Consider the following 11,767-nt stretch of genomic DNA (forward strand, 5'->3'; position numbering starts at 1 on the left):
AAGGTGTGGTTGTAATGAGAATGCAGCCCCTAAAGAGATGCTAAGCATTTCAAACGGAAAAAATAAGAAAGAGACTGAGAGCATCTAGGAATTTGCAAGACCACTCAAATTCTTTACTCAAGGATGCACAACAGAAATTTTCTGAGATTTTGGATTTGACCTTTGGGGAAAGAGTGGAATTGTTAAAACTATGGGACCCTTGGAGATGGACAGAATTCTTTTTGTAATGTGAAATGGACTTGCAGTTTGGGAGTCCAGTGTGGAAACATTATTAATGGTATATGAGGTGCCTCCCAAATTTTCCTTCGTTGATGCAGGATTTTCAAAGGTAAAATTATTGGATTGTGAGTGCTACAACCTAAACAGGACATCTCAGTTTGAATAAATGAGTTGACCAGGCGATAGCATTCAGTATGTGGTGGCAGTGCTGGAGGATGTGGTCACTGGGGTGAAGCCCTGGAATCAGTCATCTTCCTTGCATCCCCTTCCTCTTTCCCTGTCTTTGCTTCCTGGTAGCCACTTCCTGAGCAACAACCCTCTTCTATGTCTTGCCCCATTGTGACAACACCATGGGCACAAAGCCATGGAATTGGCAGATGATAGACTAAAACTCTGAACCCATGAGCCAAAATGTGTTTTCCCTCATCTGAGTTGGTTTTTAGTTTGTTGTTGATCACTTGGTTTTCAGTGGGTATTTTAGTCACATCAATGTAAAGCTGACTGACACAATTATTAAACACAATCATACAGAGTTGAGATCATATATCATAGAGGTCAATGATGACAAAACATATGATAAACAATACATCAGTCACATTATATTAACAGAATAAAGAAAAATATGTCCACAAATGAATGTGTTGATTAAAATATTGCTGGCATATACATATAATGAAATGTTTTTCAACCTTAAGGATTGAACTAGCAGTACATGCTACAAGGTGGATTTTTTTAAAAAACATTAGTCTAAGACAAGCCAGAAAAGAAACATATGATGAATGATTCTATTTATATAAAATTTCAAAAATATGTGAATTAAAATATACAAAATATACTTAGTGCTTTCCAGTGAAAGCAAGTAGAGTAGAGATAGCAGGGACATTGTAGCAGATTAGACAGTTCATTGGAAATAAAATAACTATTTGGAAATAAGAAGTAATTGCAATTGTACAATTTTGCAAAGTCATAAAAACACTGAATTGTTAACCAAGAACTGTTATAATGGTTAGTTTATGTCATGTGGATTTTATCTCAATGATAAGAAATTTTATTGTGGAACTGAAAACAGTATTAGATATTTTCCACTTACAGGTTAGTGAGTGAGACTTGTTCACCATCCTTATTGTTAACTGTTCCCCATGAACAGCCCTAACTCACACTGATGTGAAGGAGTGGAGATAAAAATACCCAGTGAGCACCATCAGTCTCTCCTCAGTATTACTTGTATCTCAGTAAAGACTTTGGAAAATGCCCAGCACAGGAGTTCACCTGTGTCATCCACTGACCACTAGTATGTGGACAGGTCATTTCTCCTGGGCTATGAAGATACTGCTGCCTGGTGGTGTGCTCCCCCTCTCCCCTGCTGTCTCTGCAGGCTGAGCTCTGACTCCCAAGGGCCTTGCTTCCTGGCAAGGCACCATGTTCACATAAAGCAGAGATGAGTGAGTTCCCCACATCCCACATGGCACTGTGCTGGCTGGACAGTTTCCACCCTGACTGCAGACACAGTTGAGTGGGGAAGGCAAGGGAAGACTGTTCTGCTACCACTTGAGATTAGCAACAATCAGGAGTGACTAATTGGCAGTTAGCATTCAAATGCATCTGACCCTCATTTTTATTCTACTCAACAATTTGCAGTCTCATCCAGAAAATCAGTTAGTCCAGGAAACAAACTGTCAATTCTGCAAAGAATAACAGGTCCAGAGAATTCTTATAAACTCTGTAGTATTTGGTATGATTCCTAGTGCTTCATTAGTAATGTACCTGGCATGTCATGGACAAGTTCAGTGTTGGCAAGTACATCATGTAATAGTTCTTCATGTTACCTCTTATGTGTTTAAAATTATTCTTTTCATATTACTTTTACTGACCACATGCTTAGAATATGCACAGAATTATCTGCAGAGATTCAAAAGTTAACAAAGGAATGCATTCATATTAAGGCAAGAAGGACAAGTTCCCCAAAACCTGACAGATTATATGTTGGTAGACAAGTATTTAGCAAATAAAATATTATTTTTTCAGTGGCTTTGGAAGTAAAACTTCTAACATTTTATACAATTTTCATTGAAGCATTTTGAATTCATCAATCTCACATTTTGTCCTGATCAAAATTATGTTTACCTTTCAATAATTTTTCACATTTCATTCTAAAGGTATATCAGGTGCGATGAGGATATGGATCCCCTGGGAAAAATTGAAAACTAAAATTGATTAGCCTTTGGAAGCATATTATAAAGGTCAGAATGTAATAAAGTGCCCCTCAGCATTCCTCAATGACTGATCATTAGCATTAAACCAAAATAGTTAATAGGAAAAAAATGTAATATAGAAAATAGTTAATAACTGTGTTTTATAATCCAAGCAGCCCTTTTCATTTATAAATGCAATCTGTTTCCCATACACTTCCTTATGTTAAGCTCTATTAGGAGAAAGACCAAAATGAAAACTTCCAGCTTTCCCCCTTAAAGAAGAAAGAACTTGGAGTAGTCCCCCTTCATATTTCTGACATTAAACGTGTGTTACTTCTCCTCCTACTTCTTTTTCCTGACCCTCATGCTACCTGATCTTTATATTTATTTTTCAATCTTCTTATTTTTCTGGGTGCATTTTCAATGAATTTCACTCCATGAAGGACAATAGAGTTCTGAACACTCTAAAATTATTGAGGTCAAACTAGAGAAACTAAATCCTATTTATTATTTTAAAAACCAGAATTCATGGGCAATCCAAGATGGTGGACTAGAGGGTGACTGCATCTCCAGTCACTCCAGAACCCAGGATTCAAGAAGGGGAGGCATTGAGAGACTCAGACTAAAATAGAGCTACGGAGTGAGTCTCACTCACCGGATGAAGCTTGGCCTGGGCAGCAGCCCCAGATGGGGGGCTTATCAGAGCAGAGCAGGGCAGCTAGAGTCTTCCCCAGGGAGCCCTGCTCACTCCGGTGGTGGGCTCCTCTCACATGGCCAGCTTCTCAGAACAGGCCACCTAGTGAGAGCCTTTCTGCACAGAACCAGCTCCAAGTCCTGCCAGTGGTGAGCTCCGGCCCACATGCAGCTTCAGGGACCAGGACAGTGCAGCCAGGGACTTCCCCAAGCAGCCCGGCTCCCTCCAGTGGGAGGCACCTTTCAAGGATAGCTTGTCGGAGAAGACAGCCCAGTGAGAGCCTTTCTACACAGAGCCAGTCACAAGTCCTGGAGCCAGAAGAGAGCTCCGACCCACAGGCAGCCTCTGGAACCAGGGCAGGGCAGCCAGAGACTCTCCAGGCAGCCTTGCCCCGTCCGGCCACAGGCTCTTTCCGTGGGGCGATCCAAGATGGCAGACTAGAGGGTGACTGCATCTCCAGATGCTCCAGATCCCAGGATTCAAGAAGGGGAGGCATTGAGAGACTCAGACTAAAATAGAGCCACAGGGTGAGTCTACCCCTCAGGGTAAAACTCAGCCCGGGCTGCAGGCCCAGTCAGGGGTGGCTTTTCAGTGTACGGCAGGGGAACTAGAGTCTTCCCCAGGTAGCTCTGCTCCCTCAGGCGGTGGGCTTCTTCCACACAGCCTGCTTCTCGGATCAGGCTGCCCAGTGAGAGCCTTTCCACACAGAGCCAGCTCCAAGCCTTGGAACAAGTAGTGGGCTAGGGGCAGCTTCCTTCAGAAGCACTGCATTATCAAATTCCACCAAGATTTCAGGCTACTGAAGACTGGGAGGTGATATACTGGGAATCTACAGGGAAACTATAAGTCAATAGAGGAAATCTGAAATATCTCAGAGTCCCACTGACATCTGAACAATATGAGAAAACAAGGGAAGAAAATGTCCCAAACAAACCAAGATACTATATCGATAAAACCCAATGACAGGGAGTTTCAAGATGGCGGACTAGAGGGCGGCTGCATTTGATGTTGCTCCAGGACTCAAGATTCAAAAGAGGAGATAGTGAGTGACTTGGGACCAACTCAAAGCCGCCGGGTGAGTCTCTCCCATTGGGGAGGCATCCCCGGATGGGGTGGTAGCCCCGGAACGCAGAAAACTTTGTGAAGTAGAGTTGCTCGGCGAGACGCCCCTCCCCCCGCTGGAGCGGTAAACACGGACAGCGGGGAACTTTGCAGAGGAGGCCGCGCAGCACAGCGCTTGGTTTCAGAGCAACCTGCCGGGGCTTCAGCGGCTGCCAGAGGAAGAACTGGGTGGCGAGCTATTTGGACTCAGCAACCGCCTGAACAACAGGGGGTGCTGTCCTGAGGAGGTGGAGGTGCGCAGTGAGTTGCTTGATCTCCAAGCGCCCACAGAGAACACTGGGTGGCTGCCTGGAGGAAGAGGCGAGCGGCGGGTCACTGGGGCTTGGAGCATATGCACGAGGCTCCAAGTGGCTGCTCAGAGGAGGGGTCGCATAGCCAGGTGATTAGGTGCAAAGCATGGTCCGGTCCGGGGACCTAGGTGCCTTTTGTTGAAAGAGCTACACAGAGACAAGCTGAGGGGCGGAGTGAAGGTTCCAGGACTGCGGGCAGCTTCTCTGAGGAGGGGCTACCTAAGGAGACTCGTCTGCGAAGGGCAGGGCTCCCAGGCCCAGGAGGTAGGTCCGGGTCCCTGGGAATGTTGCCTGGGAAGGCTGCCCTGCCCAGGCGATAGTTGTGGACTGAGGGGAACCTCTAGGAGGGGAACTGACCAGCAAGACCTCCCCATCGGGTGAGTCTTTCCCGCCCGGTGAGGATTTCCCACAAGGACGGTAAAACCAGAGACACAGGCCCAAACAGGCCTTGCATCAGCCCACAGCCTAGTTCCCCTTTGGATGACCATTGGTCATCAAGTAGAGGCACCTCTGCCCACTAGCAGGGAATATACCCCACCTGAAGACCAACACCCCTAGAGAGGCAGTTTCCTTTGGGAGCACCCCAGTATCAACTTCCTCTAAGACTGCAGGCTATTGAAGGATAAGAGGAGATACACTAGCAATCTTCAGGGACATTATAAGTCAATAGAGGAAATCTGCAACATCTCAGCAGTCCACTGAAACCTGAACGACATGAGAAAACACGGGAAGAAAATGCCTCAAACAAATCTGGATGTTACATCAATAAAAGCAATGACAGCATGGCAGAAGAAATGTAAGAAAGGGAGTTCAGAATGTACATAATTAACATGATAAAGGAAGCAAACGATGAAATGAAAGAGCAAATGCAGGCATTGAATAAACTCACCAATCGACAGTTAAAAGAGCAAATACAGGAAGCAAAAGACCATTTCAATAAAGAGTTAGAGATATTGAAATAAACAAACAAACAGAAATCCTTGAAATGAAGGAAACAATAAACCAAATTAAGAACTCCATAGAAAGCACAACCAAAAGATAGAACACCTGGAAGACAGAACCATAGATATTGAAGACAAAATATTTAACCTCGAAAACAAAGTTGACCAAACAGAGAAGATGGTAAGAAATCATGAACAGAATCTGCAAGAACTATGGGATATCATGAAAAGGCTAAATTTGAGAATTATTGGGATTGAGGAAGGCTTAGAGAAAACAAACCAAAGGAATGAACAACCTATTCAATGAGATAATTTCAGAAAATTTCCCAAATCTGAAGAATGAAATGGAAAATCAAGTTCAAGAGGCTTATAGGACTCCATATACAAAAAATTACAACAGACACACACCAAGGCACATTATAATGAAAATACCTAACATACAAAATAAAGACAGAATCTTAAAGGCTGTGAGAGAAAAGAACCAAATTACATACAGGGGGAAACCAATACGGATATCAGCAGAATTTTCAATCCAGACTTTAAAAGCTAGAAAGGCCTGGAATAACATTTTTCAAGCCCTAAAAGAAAATGGATGCCAACCAAGAATCTTATACCCAGCAAAACTTACCTTCAGATTTGATGACGAAATAAAATCCTTCCATGATAAACAAAAGTTAAAAGAATATACAAAAAGACAGCCAGCATTACAGAACATTCTCAGCAAAATATTCCACGAAGAAGAGATGAAAAACAAAGAAGCAAATCAGCAAAGGGAGGAGCTATCCTAAAGGAACTCTCAAATAAAGAGGAACCAAGTCGTGTCAAAAATAAACAAATAAATGAATAAAATGAGTCAAATGACCGGGAATACAAATCATATCTCAATAATAGCCCTGAATATTAATGGCCTGAATTCATCAATCAAAAGACATAGACTGGCAGATTGGATTAAAAAGAAAGATCCAACAATATGTTGCCTGCAAGAGACACATCTCTTAGAAAGATATACCCATAGACTAAAGGTGAAAGGATGGGAAAAAAATTACCATGCACATGGACAGAGCAAAAAAGCTGGGGTATCCATCCTCATTTCAGATAAAGTGAACTTCAAGCCAAAGTTAGTCAGAAGGGATAAAGAAGGACATTTCATACTGCTTAAGGGAACCATAAATCAGCAAGACATAACAATCATAAATATCTATGCCCCAAACAGTGGCTCACCCATGTATGTCAAACAAATCCTCCTCAATCTCAGAAACCAAATATACCATAAAACAATAATACTAGGTGATTTTAACACACCTCTCTCACCACTGGGCAGATCTTCCAAACAAAAATTGAACAAAGAAGGCATAGATCTCAATAACACAATCAATAATTTAGACTTAACAGACATTTATAGAATATACCATCCAACGAAGAGTGAATACGCTTTCTTCTCAGCAGCACATGGATCCTTCTCTAAAATAGACCATATATTATGACACAAAGCTAATATTAGCAAATACAAGAAGATAGAGACACTTCCTTGTATTTTATCAGATCATAATGGATTGAAATTAGAAATAAATGAAAGAGTAAAAACAGAAATTACTCCAACACCTGGAGATTAAACAATATGCTATTATATGATGAATGGATAACAGAAGATATTAGGAAGGAAATTAAAAAATTCTTAGAGGTAAATGAGAACAAAGAAACATCATATCAAAAATCTCTGGAACACTATGAAAGCAATACCTAGAGGAAAATTTATTTCATGGAGTGCATTCAATACAAGAAGTAAAACTCAACAAACAAACGACCTAACACTACAGGTCAAAGCCCTAGAAAAAGAAGAACAGAGCAAAACCAAAAATAGTAGAAGAGAGGAAATAGTTAAACTCAGAGCTGAAATCAACAAAATTGAAAAAAAAGAAACAATACAAAAAATTGACAAAATAAATAGTTGGTTTTTCAAAAAAATGAACAAAATTAATAAACCTTTAGCCACACTAACAAAGAGAAGACGAGAGAAAACCCAAATCACCAAAATTCGGAATGAACAAGGAAATATCACAACAGACACGATTGAAATACAAAACATAATTAGAAGCTATTTTGAAAATCTATACTCCAACAAAATAGAAAATTTCGAAGATATCAACAAGTTTCTAGAGATGTATGAATTGCCTAAACTAAACGAGGAGGACATACACAATTTACATAGACCAATTTCAAGTAATGAAATAGATGAAGTCATCAAAAGCCTACCAACAAAGAAAAGTCCAGGACCTGATGGTTTCTCAGCCAAGTTCTATAAAATCTTTAAAGAAGAGCTCATTCCAATACTTTTCAAAGTATTCCATGAAAGAGAAGAGGAAAGAACCCTCCCAAACTCATTCTATGAAGCCAATATCACCCTGATACCTAAACCAGACAGAGACACATCGAGGAAAGAAAATTTCAGACCAATATCCTTAATGAACATCGACGCAAAAATTCTCAACAAAATTTTAGCAAATCGCATACAAAAACATATTAAAAAGATAGTGCACCATGATTAAGTGGGTTTCATCCCAGGGATGCAAGGTTGGTTCAACATCAGGAAATCAATAAATGTAATTCAACTTATCAACAGACTTAAAGTCAAGAATCACATGATTATTTCAATAGATGCAGAAAAAGCATTTGATAAAATACAGCACCCCTTCATGCTCAAAACACTAGAAAAAATAGGGTTAGTGGGAACATTCCTTAACATTGTAAAGGCCATCTATGCTAAGCCCATGGCTAATATCATTCTTAATGGTGAAAAACTGAAAGCATTCCCCCTAAAATCTGGAAAAAGGCAAGGATGCCCTCTCTCACCACTCCTATTCAATATTGTCCTTGAAACTCTAGCCAGAGCAATTAGACAGACCAAAGAAATTAAAGGGATACGAAAAGGAAATGAAGAACTCAAACTATCCCTATTTGCGGATGATATGATTATATACTTAGAGGAAACAGGAAATTCCACCAGAAAACTCTTAGAACTCATAAGTGAATTTAGTAAAGTAGTGGGATATAAGATCAATGCTCATAAATCTAATGCATTTTTATACATAAGTGATGAATCTTCAGAAAGAGAAGTTAGGAAAACTACCCCATTCACAATAGCCTCGAAAAAAATAAAATACGTGGGCACCAATCTCACAAAAGAGGTGAAAGACCTCTACAATGAGAACTACAGAACACTAAAGAAAGAAATTAAAGAACACCTTAGAAGATGGAAAGATCTCCCATGTTCCTGGATAGGCAGAATTAATATTGTCAAAATGGCCATACTACCAAAAGTGCTATACAGATTCAATGCAATTCCAATTAAAATCCCAATGACGTACCTTACAGAAATAGAACAAGCAATCATGAAATTCATCTGGAAGAATAAGAAACCCAGAATTGCTAATGCAATCCTTCGCAGGAAAAATGAAGCAGGGGGTATTGCAATACCAGAACGTCAACTGTACTACAAAGCAATAGTAACAAAAACGTCATGGTATTGGTACCAAAATAGACAGGTAGATCAGTGGTACAGAGTAGAGGACACAAACACAAACCCAAATAAGTATAATTTTCTCATACTAGACAAAGTGCCCAAAAATATGCAATGGAGAATAGATAGCCTCTTCAAGAAATGGTGCTGGGAAAGTTGGAAATCCATATGCAACAGAATGAAACTAAACCCATATCTCTCACCGTGCACGAAACTAAACTCAAAATGGATTAAGGACCTTGGAATCAGACCAGAGACCCTGCATCTTATAGAAGAAAAAGTAGGTCCAGATCTTCAACATGTCGGCTTAGGACCAGACTTCCTCAAAAGGACTCCCATAGCACAAGAAATAAAAGCAAGAATCAACAACTGGGATAGATTCAAACTAAAAAGCTTTCTCTCAGCAAAGGAAACTATCAGCCATGTGAAGAAAGAGTGTACAGAGTGGGAGAAAACCTTTGCCAAACATATTTCAGATAGAGCACTAATCTCCAGAATCTATGAAGAACACAAAAAACTCAACACCAAGACTACAAACAACCCAATCGACAAATGGTCTAAGGAAATGAAGACACTTCACAGAAGAAGACCTACAAGCAATCAACAAACATATGGAAAAATGTTCAACGTCTCTAGTAATAAGAGAAATGCAAATCAAAACCACCCTAAGATTCCATCTCACCCGAATCAGAATGGCGATTATCAAGAATACAAGAAAAAATAGGTGTTGGCGAGGATATGGGGAAAAAGGTACACTCATACATTGCTGGTGGGGTTGCAAATTAGTGCAGCCACTCTGGAAGGCAGTATGGAGATTCCTTAGAAAACTTGGAATGGATCCACCATTTGACCCAGCTATCCCACTCCTTGGCCTATACCCAAAGGACTTAAAATCAGCATACTACAGAGATACAGCCACATCAATGTTCATTGCTGCTCAATTCACCATAGCCAGATTGTGGAACCAACCTAGATGCCCTTCAGTTGATGAATGGATAAAGAAACTGTGGCATATATATATAATGGAATATTACTCAGCCATAAAGAATGATAAAATTATGGCATTTGCAGGCAAATGGATGAAATTGGAGAATATCATGCTAAGTGAGATAAGCCAATCTCAAAAAAACAAAGGAAGAATAATCTCGCTGATAAATGGATGATGATACATAATGGGGCATGGGAGGGGTTAGTTTTAGGGTTAGAGTGAGGGTTAGGGAGGGGGGCAAGAATGGGGGAAGGAAGGACTGTATAGAGGGAAAAGAGGGGCGGGAGGGGTGGGGGAAAGGGAAAAATAATAGAATGAATCAACCAACATCACCCTATGTAAATTTATGATTACAAAAATGGTATGCCTTTACTCTATGTACAAACAGAGAAACAACATGTATCCCATTCGTTTATAATAAAAATAAAGTAAAATAAAATAAAAAAGTGAAAAAAAGAAAAACATCCATCCATTAACAAACAGAGAAACACCTATCTGATAAAGGAATTTTATCCAGACTATGTAATCACTACGTCAAAGAGATATCTGCACCACAATTTCAAAATAGCATTATTATAATAGACGAAATATTGGCTGATTCTAAATGTCTGTCAGTGGATAAATAGATATAGAAAATGTAGTATATCTACAAACTGGAATAGTAACTTTTTACGTTTATGTGTGGTACTGGGAATTGAACCCTGGGGCACTCTCTATGAGCATTATTCCCACCTTTTTATTTTGAATTTTAAGACAAGGTTTTACTAAGTTGACCAGGTTGCCCTTGTACTTGCCATTCTCCTGACTTGCCCTCCTGAGTCAGTGGGATTCCAAACATGCACCACTGCACTTAGCTGAATACTGTCTTAAGAAAGAAGGAAATCTGGTCATCTGAAGCAGCATAGATGAAATTAGAGGACTTTACATTAAGTGAAATAAATAGGACACAGAAAGACAAACACTACATTATCTCAATTATGTGTGGAATCTAAGAAATTTGAATTCATAGGAGTAGAAAGTAGAATAAAAAAAAATAACCAATGACAGCACAGCAGAAGAAATGTCAGAAAGGGAGTTCAGAATGTACATAATTAAACAATCAGGGAAGCAAACAAGGAGATGAAAGAGCAAATGCAGGCACTGAAGGAGGATATGAAAGAGCAAATGCAGCCATTAAATGATTGCAACAATCAACAGTTAAAAGAGCAAATACGGGAAGCAAGAGATCATTTCAATAAAGAGTTAGAGATAATGAAAAAAAAAAAAAACAGAAATCCTTGAAATGAAGGAAACAATAAACCAAGTTGAAAACTTCATAAAAAGCATAGCCAATAGGTTAGAACACCTGGAAGACAGAACCTCAGACATTGAAGAGAAAATATTTAATCTTGAAAACAAAGTTCACCAAACAGAGAAGATGGTAAGAAATCATGAACAGAATCTACAAGAATTATGGGATATCACGAAAAGGTCGAATTTAAGATTTATTGGGATTGAGGAAGGCTTAGAGAAAGAAACCAATGGAATGAACAATCTATTCAATGAAATAATAGAAAATATCCCAAATCTGAAGAATGAAATGGAAAACCAAGTACAAGAGGCTTATAGGACCCAAACCAAGGCACATATTATGAAAATACCTAACATACAAAATAAAGACAGAATTTTAAAGGCCACGAGAGAAAAGAATCAAATTACATTCAGGGGGAAATCAATAAGATTATCAGCAGATTTTTCAATCCAGACGCTAAAAGTTAGAAGGGCCTGGAACAACATTTACCATGCCCTGAAAGAAAACGGATGC

This window comes from Sciurus carolinensis (assembly GCF_902686445.1).
Source record: "Sciurus carolinensis chromosome 19 unlocalized genomic scaffold, mSciCar1.2 SUPER_34, whole genome shotgun sequence".
In the NCBI taxonomy this organism is placed as follows: Eukaryota; Metazoa; Chordata; class Mammalia; order Rodentia; family Sciuridae; genus Sciurus; species Sciurus carolinensis.